Raw genomic sequence first — 14,680 nt, forward strand, 5'->3', positions numbered from 1 at the left:
TCTCCCCCCTGGATGCTCTATGCCTGACTTGGTCCTCCAGTTCCCCCAACTAAAGGAACATAGACCTCACCACCGACGTGGCTGCGATATTTGATTCTAGGGCATAGGCCAATGCTTGCCACACCTGCTTCATGAGGACATCGGTTTTGTTATCCATGGGATCCTTTGGATGGGAAGAATCCTCGAAGGGGAGCGCCTAGCCATCTTAGCCACCTGTGCACCCACCTTCGGTACGCTCTCATACTCCTGTACGCCGTCTTCCGAGAAGCGAAGTCTTTATACTCGGATTAGATACAGATGTTTTTCAGCACAGATCCACTCATTGGCGATCACCTTCTTCAGAGTGCTATTTACTGGGAAGACAATCCCATTTCTGGCCCTTAATCCACCAAATAAGTAATTCTGGACAGACCTTGGCTCAACCGTATCCTCGATTTTCATGGTGTCCCTTATGGCTTTTAGTAGCTCGTCAAGATCACCTGAGGCAAAGTAATACTTTTTACTATCATCCGTGGCCTCGGGAGGATGTTCCAACAATTCGCCCTCTGAGAGCTCGCCTAGCGACTACTCCGAGTCCGAGCTCATCAGTGGCACATAACTGGGCCTTTTGATGGATTTTCTCTCCTGCTGGGCCAATGGGAGGCTAGAGATGGATGCCCACACTTCCTCCCCAACTAGGGACCTTATGTCTTCCATGAACGCCATCTGCTCCTTCTTAAGGATTTTAGCCGTGCATTCCAGGCATAGTGATTTCTTATATGCCTCCTCTAATTTTTTTTAAGGCACAGAGCATTTCCTATGCCTCTTTAGGATCCTGCTTAAACTAAACAGATTCCCTGTCCTGCTACGATACATGCATAGAGGCGCATAAATATACACACAACGCCCCCTCAAACCAAACTTTGTACATATTGCACCTTTTTTGGTTTAAGTGGAACACTCACGGTTTGCAGGGCCTCCACGTCGGTCTCTCTGCTGGTCGAGGAACGCCAGTCAAAAGAGATGTACGCTTCTGTGAAGGTGCTTCCTGCACAATGGAGGCTTTCAGGGGATTTGAATGCCGCGGGCTTTCACTTCCTGGCTCCCGCCATCGTGACGTGTCAAAGCCACGCCTCCATGTCAAGCGCGCGACCCGAGGACCCCGCGTGCTGAATCCTGCTGCCGGTGGGAGAAGGGTCTCAGGAGCCTATGGCCTGCTGCTCTCGCGGATGCCGGTAAGAGGGGAGACGAAGCCTGTGGCCCGCCGCTCCCCCTCTGTGAATAAGGCAGGTAAGAGGAGGTGAAGCCTATGGTCCACACTATTTTTCCCCAAAGATTATTATTTTCTGTCACCATCTGACAGATAATTTTTACAATTTTTCCATCAACATAGTTGTGCAGGGGCTCATTTTGTGCGGAACATCCTGTAGTTTGTTGGTACCATTTTGGAATACATATGACTTTGATCGCTTATATATTTGCTTAGAGACTGACCAAAAATAAGAAAAAAAAAAACGAGCTTTCACTGCTTCGATCGCTTCTGCAACATGATGCAACGCTATAGCATTACATCATACCGTGATCTGACAGGCATTATATCAAGCTGACGGCCTGGCTGCCATGGCAACCCACAATCCAGGGGACAGTGTTTGGGGGTCCTGCATCAGTTGGGACATTTAAAATGTTAACAGATCCAATGAGCAGTGTGGCTTATCGGAGCTGTTACGGGCAGACACGTTTTATGGAGCGGGATTGCCCCACGATCTCCCTTCATAATATCGCAAAGCTGCAGGACATAACTGTACACCCTGTGCTCTTAAGAAGTAACCCTGTTAATAAAGATTAAACCAATTACCAAAGTATTGCACATTTGCTGTAGCAGTGGGTGAAATCTGCATTAAGATGTGCATGGAACAAGGCTAGTACCATAGCAGATTTTAAGTGCCGTTCTATTCCCATGTAGTTACTGCCTCCTAGTGGTGGCTGTATGCAACATGAATTCTATTGCGTTAGAAAGATCTTCCTTTCATTTAAGCAGCACACCATAAGAGTGACTATTGGATAGTAACAACTGTAGTACATTTGGGGAGGTTCTCAGTAGACAGCATGTCCATTTTGCTATGGAGCATTATTTCACCATGTTGACCGATTAGCCATTAATTATTGCAGCATTACTTGCTTTTCCATCCCTGTGCTGGCACCATCACCTTTCTGCAGTAGTCTTGCCACGGTTTACCCTGTACTGTGGATATGCCACAAGTGTATATAATAAGATGGTGATGAATACAGGAATATAACAGATTCCATTTGTGACATTGCTTTATCCTTCACTGTAGCTTTATGTTATTCCTGTGATTACATTGGGCATCTGCCACGTAGCTCAAGCAAATCTTACGAGTGCTGCGCTAACATAACTAGCACATGCGCAAATGAATCGCGTTACCCATCTGCACATCTGCTAGTTGACCAACTGAGCATGAGCCTTGCTAGCGCTACATGGATACTGCCTAATGCATCATCCCAAGTGGCAACAAGGGTGCTTCGATACTGCCAAGGCTGCGAGCCTAGAAGGTTCATCCCACCCCTTGGACCGTTTAGAGGAGTATTTCAGATTACAAGATCTGCATTTATCATGACAGATCAAGGATTAGGAAGACAGGACTTGCATTAGTGCAGTGGTGGTCTTGGCCTGGGCAACTACATTTCATTTGTCCACTCCAGTTCCATTTTTATCCAGTCCCTATTCAGGGAATAAAATTTTGGCTGCGTCTCCCAGCATGGTTGGAGTCAGAGGAAGCAAGGACTTTGTGTGTGGCCATTGCACTGTGCCTAGAAGTCATGTAGGTGATGCCAATTCAGGACCCTTCCTCTCCCTGCCCAGCAGCTCATCTGTACAGTACAGCTCCTGCCTGACAGTATTTGGTGGAGCCACTTTCCTCCTCTGTGGCTTTATGCCATACGTTTGCTCCAGCCCAAAGGAGTGAGGAGTTTATAACTAGTGGTGGATAAGTACAGAGACCACCAGTGACTGGAGCTGCTAGATGGCTAGCACACAAGTGACAGATTGCTGGGATGGAGGGCTCAAGCCTGGCACTTCTCATGCTGAATGTGGGAGCTTCATCTCATGTGAAAGTGGAGAGGAGTGGTGGGTAGATGTCAGATTACACTGAACATTTACCCCCCCCCCCACTGTGTTCTTGTTGTATATACACAGTATGAAGTTATTATTTTACAATCAGACTTAAGAGACACTGCTTTGGTATTAGGAATTTTAATGAAGGTTTCTGCATATTACATTCTGGCTTTTCATTTTGCACAAGTCTAGGAATAAGTCATCACGCTCCATTATTATAAAAGTGCAGACTTCAAAGACGTGTCCATCTAGGAAGAAGAGATTGCATCATTAACAGGGGGAGACAGAAGACTACAAATGCTACAGAGTAACACTGCAGAAGTTAAACACATGGCATGCAGAGTTATGCAAGTGCTACAAAGTGAAGTGAGGTGCAGGGTGGTCTCATTAGGACAACAGCAGCCCACAAGTCTCATACCAGGGATGAGTCTGCTACATGAGCAGTATAGCTCTTGGACTTTGGCTATCCATTTGAATTATAGGCAGATAGTACTATTAGCAGCCAACTACAGCTTTTTAAGAGGCTATAAGTAAGGCTCATGCTGGCTGTACCTATATCCTTTAAAAGTACTCAAAATATTTGTCTTCAGGTACAACAATCTTAGACTAATCCCCTTCAAAAGTCATCCTCTTGGGCAACCACCCATTTCTCCCAACACTTTTGACACTGTCGGAAGCAGTGTTACAATGCCTCAAGGTGGCACATAGCTGGGCTGTTGCATTCTGCATGATGTCTTCTCTGGACTGAAATCTGGTTCCTTTCAGGGACATTTTCAGCTTACCACCACAAGTCACATGGAGCCATGTGGGGAGCCTGATGAAGCACAGGTGTGTTGTGTTTGGCCAGGAAACTATCAAGTGTGAAGAATGGGTGGGTGCATCATCATGATGGAGCTGCCAATTTCCTGCTGCCCACAGGTCTGGCTGTTTGAATCAGAGTTATAGGTGATGCAGAACCTCTTGATAGTACTCCGTGGTGATCATTGTGTGGTGCATACTGATGAGCCACACCACTGGAGTCAAAGATGACAGCAGCATGACATTGCTGCGAACCTGCCTCATTTTGGCCTCGGGTGATGTTTGCTGCCTTCATTGTGATGACTGCAGCTTGGCTTCTGGGTTGTACCCATAAACCCAGGGCTCCTCGCCACTTATCACTGTGTTGAGGAACTGGAGAATCACAGTTCCGTATGCAGCATGCCCTGTGCACTCTCGAAATGGAGTACAACTGCTGCGGAGAACCATCCACAAGTCGTATGCTACCAGCCCAATACTTTAAGCATTTGTGCAGAGGCCTCAGTAATTAATGTGTCTTCATGTACAACATGTCAGACAGGGATAACGAACATCACAGGCTCTGCACACAGCGGGAAACCGCCAAAAAGTAATTAATGCTCACCTGGAATTCGGTGTACTTTCTGGCTGCATCCAGAGGACGGACTGGCCAGGGATACTGCAGCGGTAAGAGAAGTTAAGTGTGAATGCATGGTATTGTACAAGTTACAGATCACAACATATGCCGATGGAAGAACATGGTAACAATCAGAGCAGGAATATATCATCAGTTATCGCATCTGACGGCACTTCCTATAATCCTGGTCTCATCATGTGTCACCAGCCAGAAGACTGGACATTGGGCTACAAAGTGAAACTAGACAAATTGTGAAGTTTGATGGGCAGAGATTACCTCCCTGGTGCCCTCCCCATGCAGCCCTTCACCTCTCCAGTCTATCACAGCAGCGGAGATCATACATGCAGCTATGGGCACCACCACAAATTCAGCATTAACATTTATGGTAGAGTCAGCCTCTTGGTTGTCACCTCAAGAAAAAAAAAATTCTGCAAAAACACCGCTCATGTGAGCAGATATGCATATGCTTGTGAGAATCTGGAAATTCAAGAAAAAGCTGCATTTATGCATCTGGAAGATAATCTCTCCTTATGGACAGCGTGCACATCTTATGCAGAGAGGAATCCCACAATGCATGGAGGTGGATGAGAGTACAGGGATACAGGCCGGTATAAAGATAAACCTATACCATAGTCAGACTGAGCCCATAGCTTTACTTCATGGGGCTTGGAGAACATAACAAGTTCCCTTTAAGTGATCTCAGATAGTGATGGTAGGTGATGAAAGGTTGATTCCACTTAATGCTAGTCTCAGTTTACGAGCCACTGTTGTGTTTAGTTCTACTTCTGGTCAATTAACTGCAGCTGGGAATCCGAAGTGGCCAATCCCTGGTATACTGCAATATCTGATCCTGTAGATCCATGGATACAGGGCCCAGCTGAAGTATTAAAATGCCAATGATTTCTCCTCATCAACATGTCCGGTATTAAGAGGACTTTGTATCCTAGTAATATGTACCTGATCTAGATTACATATAGGATGTGTCATCTAATACCTGAACATAGGTCTAATACAGAATGCTTCAGGTCACATGTTTAATGGCCCAATAACTCTGAAGTGTAACGAAAAACTCTAATAGGAATTAAAGTCTCATTTCAGCTCCTATGCAGATGTGTTCCTATGGTAACAAGGAATTAAGGTCTAATCCATATAATCCAGCAGTTATGGTGATCATTTTAAAGAAAGTTAAAGCAAGACTTTACCTTGCCAGTGGTGCGATACATTCTGTTCTTTCCAAAAGAACTGCACCCGGACCTGGAAGATACAAGATCAATTAGCACCTTCTACATCCCATCTGTAATATTTGGCTTCACATCCATCGTGCGCTCAGAGAGCCCGGTCTCACCACCTGCAGTCTGCCGGTAATTCCAGCTGTTTATAGGTTAATCTCATCATTGCAATATACAAGCATGGCACGGAATAGGTTTTCCAAGGATATTTAATACTAACCTCTGGTAATAGTCACATCATGCCAGCGTTATCCCATAATGCACAGCAGGCACCTGGAAAATACATAAGAATCAGACGACATGTCCTCGAGATCAAGCCATGGCCAAGAAAAGCCTCAGTATGTACGATGTCCTCATTGCTTCAGACAGGGATAACAGAGCATCACAGGCTTTTCATGCAGGCAGTGTAATTCTGGCATCTTCAAGGCCAGACTGTTGGAGACCATTAATGTAGGTTCCCCTATTGCAGAAGTGCACTGGATTTTCTTCAGCAGAATTGGCTGCCCACAAAAATCCACAGCATTTTACAAGGTAGACAATGTGAATGAGACTAAGACCTCGTTTACACAGAAAAGTCTACAGCGTAATTAAACTGCAGATTTTATATCCAGAGCCAATTTAAGCTGTGGCGTCCCAGCTCCGTGTTCACCCCTACAAGTGAGGGGGAAAGTGAATCAGGTTCCAAGTGTGACATGGAGATCCATATCAAAAGCCATTCTGCAACTTGTGGATGTAACCTAGTGAGCCTATAAGGAGCGGATCCTATAATATAGGTTGCAAGCTGCATACACTTTAGCTAGAGGGCACAGAAGGGTACACTACCCCCTCCCACCATTATGGATGATTGAACCATCATTGACACCAGTACAAGTCTTAACTGATAAGGGCATGTTAGATGGCCGGGCTTGTGCTGCAGCCTACAGACTACTTTACAGCGGCTTGTAGTTTAGGAGTTTCACCAACACCCAATTACAGATTAGCATGGGTACAGAGGGGGAAAAAAAAAAAAAGCACAAGGTGCATGAAGTTTGTTCCAAACTTACCAACTTTAATGCCAGCCAGGGTCCAAAGTCCCTTTAAGTGACATCTGCACAGCAGCCCTGTAAGAGGAACACAAGTTAGAGACCGCAGCAAACATTTATACAAACTCCATCCTTTACACCACCACAGCCCCCAACCCAGAGAGCAGGTGCTGGAAGTATTACATGAAGCTTTGATTGGTCTGACCAATGGCTTCCACTCTGTGAACATGCCCCTACTTGAAGGCTTCTGCATATTATGGATTGCAATGGGAACCCACGCCGCAACTCTTATGGCATGGTTGTTCCCTGCACCAAAGTGTGATATCACCTATTGAGGTCGCCTGTCTAGCATCCACATGCAGAGTAGCTCTTTCTGAGCCAGTACATGTGCAGATCAGTGCCTAGCTGCACATTAAAACCCGTAACCTCAGATTCTATTGCAATCAGTGGACTGTTCCACATAAAAAAAAAAAAAAAAATCCCTATGTGGTGCTTCCCATACAGACTTGGGGCACATTCATACGGCTGTGTATTACTCCACAATTGTGCACGGCACATCTCATGCACTGTTATGCGCAGTGCTACCCATTAAATTCCCCGCTCTTAGTTTTGTGTATTACATGCCACACATGCATTTACATTGCATATGCGCTGCTTTTATTGCACACCCATAGAGAACAGTGGGCTCTACCGCACATAATACACAGTAAAACATGTCTATACATACACAATGAAAACCGCTGGTGTGAGTGGGCCAGCGAAAAATCTGTCTATTTGAATTGCTGTGATGTACCACACCCTAAAGTTGAAAATTCACAATCAACCAAAGCAATCCTTTAGCAGGTGACATTTACTGCATTTACTGTGGATTTTTCACAGCGCATCCGTGGCAAAATCCACATTGTGTGGATTGAGGTGGTCTTCAAATCCTGCAGGTTTTGATGTGGGTCTGCAGCAGATTTCACCTTTCAAAAGGAAGAGGTGAAGTCTGAATTCAACACCAGAGTCCGTATTAAAACCCGCACCCATGGTGCAGAAATAACTCATTTCTGCTACATATATGTACCCTTAAGGAACATTCTTGGCACTAAGAAATGACAGCTGACACCAGCACCTCCAGGGATCTGAGCTGGTAGTGGTATATGTTGCTTCTGTAAAGCCACACAAACCATTTAAGCCACCTCTTCAATAATACTTGAGCTTATGATAATTTGTACCATGTACTGCAATATCTCAGTATTGCAGTATATAGTTATTTTTGATGTTGCCCATTAAGCCAAGCCATGGGCAGGGCCTGATGGGCATTATGCATGGCAACCCAGGGAGCCTTCAGGGTGTAGCCCTTTGGCACCCCCTGATTGCATTGTGCAAGAATGGGGGAACCCCCTTTGCAGACCATTTAGACATGTGGTCAGCTTTGACAGTGGCATCCAGATAGTTGACTGCTGCAATCAAACCGAACTCTGATTGCAGCAGTTACTGGGGGCTGTCCACAACAGCTGGTTGCCTCTGGGTATGGAGCAGACAGAAGTGTGTATGAAATGGGCTTGGGAGCAAACGAAGGATGCAAACTTACATTAGGCGATCATGAATTGGTTTAACTAGGCAAGGCATACGAAGTAGGACTGCTGCAGAGAACCCGCCCCAAGCCAATGTACAACCAGCCCAATACTTTAAGGGAAAGCATTGTCAAGCAGCATTTATATAGGAGGCCTCAGTAATAAGCATGTCTTCATGTAGAAGATGTCAGACAGGGATAACAAACATCACAGGCTCTCCAGACAGCAGGAAAACCCACATTGGTTCTTACCTGAACATTCGTGGACTTTTTAAAGGGCAAGCTGGCCAGGAATACTGCATCTTTAAAAAAAAATTAAGTGTGAGTGTATGGCATCATAAGGGCAACACATCACATGTCTGAGGAAGAAGTGGGGACAATCAGAGCAGGAATATTCTCATCAGTTATCGCATCTGACGGCACTTCCTATAATCCTGGTCTCATCATGTGTCACCAGCCAGAAGACCCGCACCCAACAACCACTGAGCAGAACTTCCAACATGTCACTGACATCAGAAGTTTATGAAAACTTTAGATACACCTTAATGTTAGTCTCAGTGTGCGAACCAACAGGTCTAGTTATACTTCAGCCAATCGCAGCTGAGAGCTATGGGAAATCCCCAATCACTAGGATAATGCAATATTTGATCACCTATAGATCCAGAGATATAGGGACCAACAAATAAAGTGCTGTAGTGATGGCTCCTCAACACATGTACAAGAAATAGGTGGAATCAGGGGGGGGGGGGGGCTTTAGATTAGGTACTCCAGTAATATGTACAGTATTGATGGCATATCCCAAATGTCATCTACAAAACCCTCACATGGATTCTGTATTAGACCTTCCAGGCCAAGTCCCCCCCCTCAGCCAAGTGTTTAATGCCCTAGAACTAGAAAATGAAACTTTGCAATAATTAAAAAAAACTTGTTTGTTTTTTTACAGCTCCTATGCAGACTGTTGCAGCTTCCCATTTGCATATCTTTCCTAGGAGGAGAATGTTTCAAGTCTCCTCATACCTACTACAGTGTTTCCCAAAAAAATAAGACAGTGTCATTCATTTTTGTTCAAAAAAGTTTACCTTTTTTACACGTATAGCTGCCTTGACACTATTTAAATTGACTTTGAATTAACTGTTAGCAGGGCTTAGTTTTGGAGTAGGGCTTATATTTCAGGCATCATCAAAAAGCCTAAAAAATCATTTTGCATCCTCAAATTCTGGAAAAATCATGCTAGGTCTTATTTTCAGGGTAGGTCTTATTTTCAGGGAAACAGGGTAGGTGCTCTACTCAAGGCCAAATTTACACCCCAGAGAAAGCTGCACTGCATGGCACACATGTCCTATTCTCATACAAGACATGTACAAAAATAGGACCATTGGTCGGAATAGAGCAGACACCTGAAAAACAAACCCAATGAAATCAGTGTTTTATTCTTTGCATAGGTACACAAATTCTGCATGCAAAAAACACCCGTATGACAGAGCCCTTATTGTGATCATACTAGGCAAGCGAGAACAAGCCCTTACCTGTTATGTGATGCATTCTGTTCTTTCCAAACCTCTGTGCCCGTGCCTGGAAGATACAATGTCAATTAGCACCTTCTACATCCCATCCGTAATATTTGGCTTCACATCCATCGTGCGCTCAGAGAGCCCGGTCTCACCACCTGCAGTCTGCCGGTAATTCCAGCTGTTTATAGGTTAATCTCATCATTGCAATATATAAGCATGGCACGGAATAGGCCTTCCAAGGATATTTAATACTAACCTCTGGTAATAGTCACATCATGCCAGCGTTATCCCATAATGCACAGCAGGCACCTGCAAAATACATGAGAATCAGACATGTCCTCCAGACCAAGCCATGGCCAAGAAAAGCCTCAGTATGTATGATGTCCTCATTGCTTCAGACAGGGATAACAGAGCATCACAGGCTTTTCATGCCCATGGGTAAAGCAGTCTAATTCAGGTCTCTTGTGAAGACTACATATATAGATCTGGTCCACCACGCTGTAGACCATTAGCGCATGTTCACACCTCAGGGAACCCATGGAGTTCCAGATTTGGCAGACAATCCACAGGCAGTTCCAAGAAGTCTCATCCACATGCGGTAGAGAAAATCCGCAGAGCGATTGAGCCACGGGGTTGTTTTATTGCTGTGGATCTTCAGCAGAGCTCACCCCTTCAAGTGACAGATCAAATCTGCCTACGACATGCAAATACATACTGGATTATCTGCACCGCGTGGACATACCCTGGTACAGCTATACACATGGGGCCCCATAATATTGGCAGCAAGCGACATTTATAGCTAGTGGGCCTAGAAGAACATGCTACCCCCTCCACCATTACAGGTGTCTGAGCAATGGGGCCACCAAGTGCTAGTCTTATCTGATGAAGAGGGCACGTTGGCAGGACCGGTATTCCCACTGAGAGAACACTACAGCAGATTGACGTTAACCCTTTCCAATCCAATTTTAGATTCAGGGTTTCCAAAAAGGCTCTCTGCTGTTATACAACAGTGACATCTGCTGGCTAAAGCCAGTGTGTGCGCCAGAGAGGCTACAACAGTGAAATGGCTGGCAATAGACGGTAAGAACTCCTTGTCGGACATCTTCTGACATTGGAGCTGTACAAGCTTCAATCAGAATCTAGGAAGACGTCAGTGGATTGGAAAGGGTTGAGGTGTTCTTACAAGGAGCAATAATTTGGATTCCCATGATAATCTGAACTTTTTTTGTTTAGTGTAAACACATGCACCAACTAATCCACAAATGGGACCGTGTTTGGCGCTCCGTTTTCGCATGCAGAAAACGAACAGATCGCTCCATGTAAACAGGCTGTCGTTCACTTACGAACCACCTGCTTACTGTGAATGGAGGCGGGCAAAAACAATCCGCTGCCCCCCCCATTCAGTGATGCTCGTGCCCGTTTAAAAAGCACAAAAATGATTATTGCCGGGATGACCCATCAGGCATCTGTTATCCAACAGATCATCCCGTGCAAAACAGTCCTTAGTTTATGGGCGGCACTAACATGTAATTAGACATTACCATGGGTGCAGCCATAAAGCAGCAGGCACAAGGTGCATGAGGATTCGCTCAGAACTCACCAACTTTAATGTCAGCCACCGTCCAAACTCTTCATAACCCGCATCTGTACGGCAGGCCTGGAAGAGGAAGAACACATATTAGCGCTCACCCGCACACGATCAGCAGTCATGTGACATGACAACTTGACTTACAGTAAAGGCGATGCCGCGCCCCAACAGTGGGAAACAGGGCTTTCTTGGGTTGACAGGGTGCCATTCATCTCCCTCAGGACCACCCAGACAGTGGGCCAAACATGATCTGCCTACATTGTAGATACACCTCTGCTGCCAGCATCTGCAAGATAGCCAGCCTAGGAACCATTGGCCATCAGTCTACTTCTATCTAATCAGCATGGCCATCTATAGGAGCCCTGTAACAGTATCCCCCCCTGGAACAGACAGACTGCAGGGTCTACAGCAGAGATTTAAAGGGATTTTCCAGGACTTGATAATCATCAGGTCTCAGTCGACTGTCAGGGCCCTCCACAGATCAGCCGATCGCCAGACCACCATCAGTGCAGTCTGCCATGGAAGCAGATCACCACCAACATTGCAGCTGCCTGGGTTGGTACTACAGGCCACAGCAATATGGACAGTGCTGCCCGTACAGACAGATCAGCAGTGATCCCAAGTGGTGGACCATTAACAGGCAACAGCTGCAAGTCCTAGAAAACCCCAGTAAGGCAAAAAAGGTCAAGGTCTGAAGTTGTACCAAACTTTACATAAAGTTCTGCAATTCTCCATATACCATTGAGAAGGAACAGGCAGCTGAGGCCATGCAGACAACTCCCCTCCTTCCATACATGACGGTGTGATGGGAAGCAGAAGCTGCACATCAGATCACAGCAGTCAGTAGGGAGATCTCCTTTATAAGCCCTGGCAGGCTGACTACACGTGACCCATCTACTATATAGAAGGAGACTGCTAAGGAACTACAAGTCCCAGCACACGTTGGAAGCAGAGACACGTGGGCGATCAGGATACAATGGCGCCACTATAACACCATGTGGAGGCAGGGGACTCTGCAGATAGACCACAGAGCGACTCCTCCAGGTAGGGATAAACTCAGTACAGCCCGCAAGCCACCCTCCAACCCTCGCCCGGCACGGATGCCACTAGATTACTACCGACCTGTCACTTGCCGGCGCCGCCATGATAAAGACCAACAAGAGCCGTAAAGCGAGCTTTTATACCACCGTTGAGGCTAGAGTGGAGTGGGCGACAGGAGGTGTGACGTCAGAAGGTCAGGTGACGGCCCCCAGTCACATGATTCTCCAGCTAGAGGCGGGCTCTAAATAAACCAGTGTGTCTGCAGCTTTGTAGAGGGAGCAGGAGTGCAGCTCTGGAGGCTCAGGGGGACACCTGGGGCTGGGGAGCAGTTATAAAGGAGATGTGGGGCTGAGGAGGGAATTGAAAAGCACCTGGGTGCTGGGTGATGCTTGTGGAAGTAAAGGGTCAAAGCAGTAACCCTGAGAGCAGGCTCACACCCGCGTAATATAATCCCGTATTATGTGCGCACAATACACGCTGGATGCATCCAATTAGCGTACATTGATTATCATTGATACATTGTGTATAATACGCATGTGAAAAACCCAAAACACATGTTCTTCCACATATTAACGCGCAATAGTCCTATTGTTGTCTTGGAGTGCGTAATAAACAGTATATATACAATGACCTTGCGTATGTGCTGTGCTTGTACGTACCGACGCTAAGGCCTTCTGTCCACGAGCGATATTTCACTGCGTTACCAACGGCGATAATCCGCGGGTAATGCAGCGAACGCTTTCCATAGGATAACCATGGAAAGCGCAGCCGGATGTACACGAGCGGAAAATCGCAGCGATTTACCACTCGCGTATAAGAATCGTGGCATGCTGCGATTTTCCGTGATGAACCAATCATAATAATGGATTAGTCGCGGAAAATCGTAGTGAGATAATGCTTACCTGCAGCGGCGGTATATCACAACGGCCGTGGACAGCCGGCCTTAAGGCCCATTTACATGGGACTAATGTCAGCCAAATGATGCCTGACACTCGTCCCTGCATACACTCACTCCTGTGCTGTTGCACGGGCGCAAGTATTGCTGGTTCACTCACAGAGTGGCCAGCAGGGGGGGCGGGGCAGTGCAGGAGATTTCTCTCCTCTCGTTCCCCTGCTCCTCTCCATTGACTTAACATAGCAGCTGTTCAATACTGAACTGCCGCTATTTACACTGAAAGATCAGCTCATCAGCCATCGTTTATGCTGCCTAAATTCCTGATCGTTCAGTGTAAACAGCAGCCGTTCAGTACTGAACGGCAGCTGTGTTAAGTGAATGGAGAGAGCGAGGAGAGAAATCTCCTCCAGCCGTCTCACTGCTGAGCGAGCCAGGGATACTCGCTCCTGTGAGACAGCAGGGGAGCGAGTACACAGGGGATGAGTGTCAGGCATCATTTGTCTGAAAGTCGTCCAGTGTAAATGGGCCTTAAGTGACAGCAGGAACTAAAATCAGACAGCCTGCGCATGAGAGCGTGCGAGACATACTGTAACATGGACAGTCCAAAACCGCTTCCATGCACAAGGAAACACTTGCTCACACAGCAGTGAAACGCCACGTTACGCACACAACGTTTTACGAATACGCTCATGTGAGCCGGCTTCGCACATATTTACTCGCGCAATATGCAGTTCATATAGCCCATTTATTTCACTGGGCTCGTTCACGTGCGCATATTTTGCGTGCAAATCTCAATTGCGCAAAAGAACATGTTCTATCTTTCTGTGTGTTTGCACACCAAAGAAGTCAACGGGGGGCTCACAAATGTGCGCGCAGTGTGTACGGAGATGTGTGAAACACTGCGCAATTGTGCTGGAAAAAGAACACACCTGGAACTAATTAGCCAATTCAATCGGAGCGTTTGTTTGCCGCGCGCAAATGAACATGTCCTGCGAGCAGAAAAAGTGCAGTCAGATACGCCGACGCATACGCAAGAAAGTCTTGTTCATAGCGCAAAATTGTTGCACTACGCCTCTGCAATTGCACTTACACCCGTGAGACGCCTATCTTGGGTACTTGTCTGTCCTTGTCTCCTTTAGTAGATGTCAGCTGACCGCCACCTGCCAATCAGAGGCTGCAGCGTCACCATTGGGTACTCCTGGCATCATAGCGCCCAGGATGTAAGCGCTGAAGCCTAAGAATGAGTGGTGACACTGCGGCCTCTCATTGGCAGGTGGTGGTCACCTGACTTTCAGGTGACCAACAGACACCGG

General features: G+C 46.4%; 1 long non-coding RNA gene and 4 other non-coding genes across 6 annotated transcripts; all 5 read right to left on the reverse strand.

Annotated features, from left to right (window-relative positions):
- Positions 1 to 3,234: 3,234 nt before the first annotated feature.
- Positions 3,235 to 12,640, reverse strand: LOC136588782 (uncharacterized). 2 transcript variants are annotated; one of them, XR_010787602.1, is made up of 10 exons: positions 12,554 to 12,637; positions 11,444 to 11,500; positions 10,100 to 10,152; positions 9,859 to 9,904; positions 8,585 to 8,634; positions 6,796 to 6,852; positions 5,973 to 6,025; positions 5,726 to 5,777; positions 4,512 to 4,565; positions 3,235 to 3,360 (listed from the first exon to the last, which is right to left on the reverse strand). It is a non-coding gene; the product is annotated as an uncharacterized lncRNA (long non-coding RNA). The 2 variants fall into 2 exon arrangements; XR_010787603.1 differs by lacking the exon at positions 11,444 to 11,500 and having other exon boundaries at positions 12,554 to 12,640.
- On the reverse strand, positions 4,653 to 4,724 carry LOC136588890 (small nucleolar RNA SNORD49). The gene has a single exon (XR_010787689.1). It is a non-coding gene; the product is annotated as a small nucleolar RNA SNORD49 (small nucleolar RNA).
- On the reverse strand, positions 5,848 to 5,920 carry LOC136588893 (small nucleolar RNA SNORD65). Its single transcript, XR_010787692.1, has one exon. It is a non-coding gene; the product is annotated as a small nucleolar RNA SNORD65 (small nucleolar RNA).
- LOC136588889 (small nucleolar RNA SNORD49) lies at positions 8,711 to 8,783 on the reverse strand. The gene has a single exon (XR_010787688.1). It is a non-coding gene; the product is annotated as a small nucleolar RNA SNORD49 (small nucleolar RNA).
- LOC136588894 (small nucleolar RNA SNORD65) lies at positions 9,975 to 10,047 on the reverse strand. The gene has a single exon (XR_010787693.1). It is a non-coding gene; the product is annotated as a small nucleolar RNA SNORD65 (small nucleolar RNA).
- Positions 12,641 to 14,680: the final 2,040 nt, after the last annotated feature.

The sequence above is a fragment of the Eleutherodactylus coqui genome, chromosome 13 (assembly GCF_035609145.1).
Source record: "Eleutherodactylus coqui strain aEleCoq1 chromosome 13, aEleCoq1.hap1, whole genome shotgun sequence".
Taxonomy (NCBI): Eukaryota; Metazoa; Chordata; class Amphibia; order Anura; family Eleutherodactylidae; genus Eleutherodactylus; species Eleutherodactylus coqui.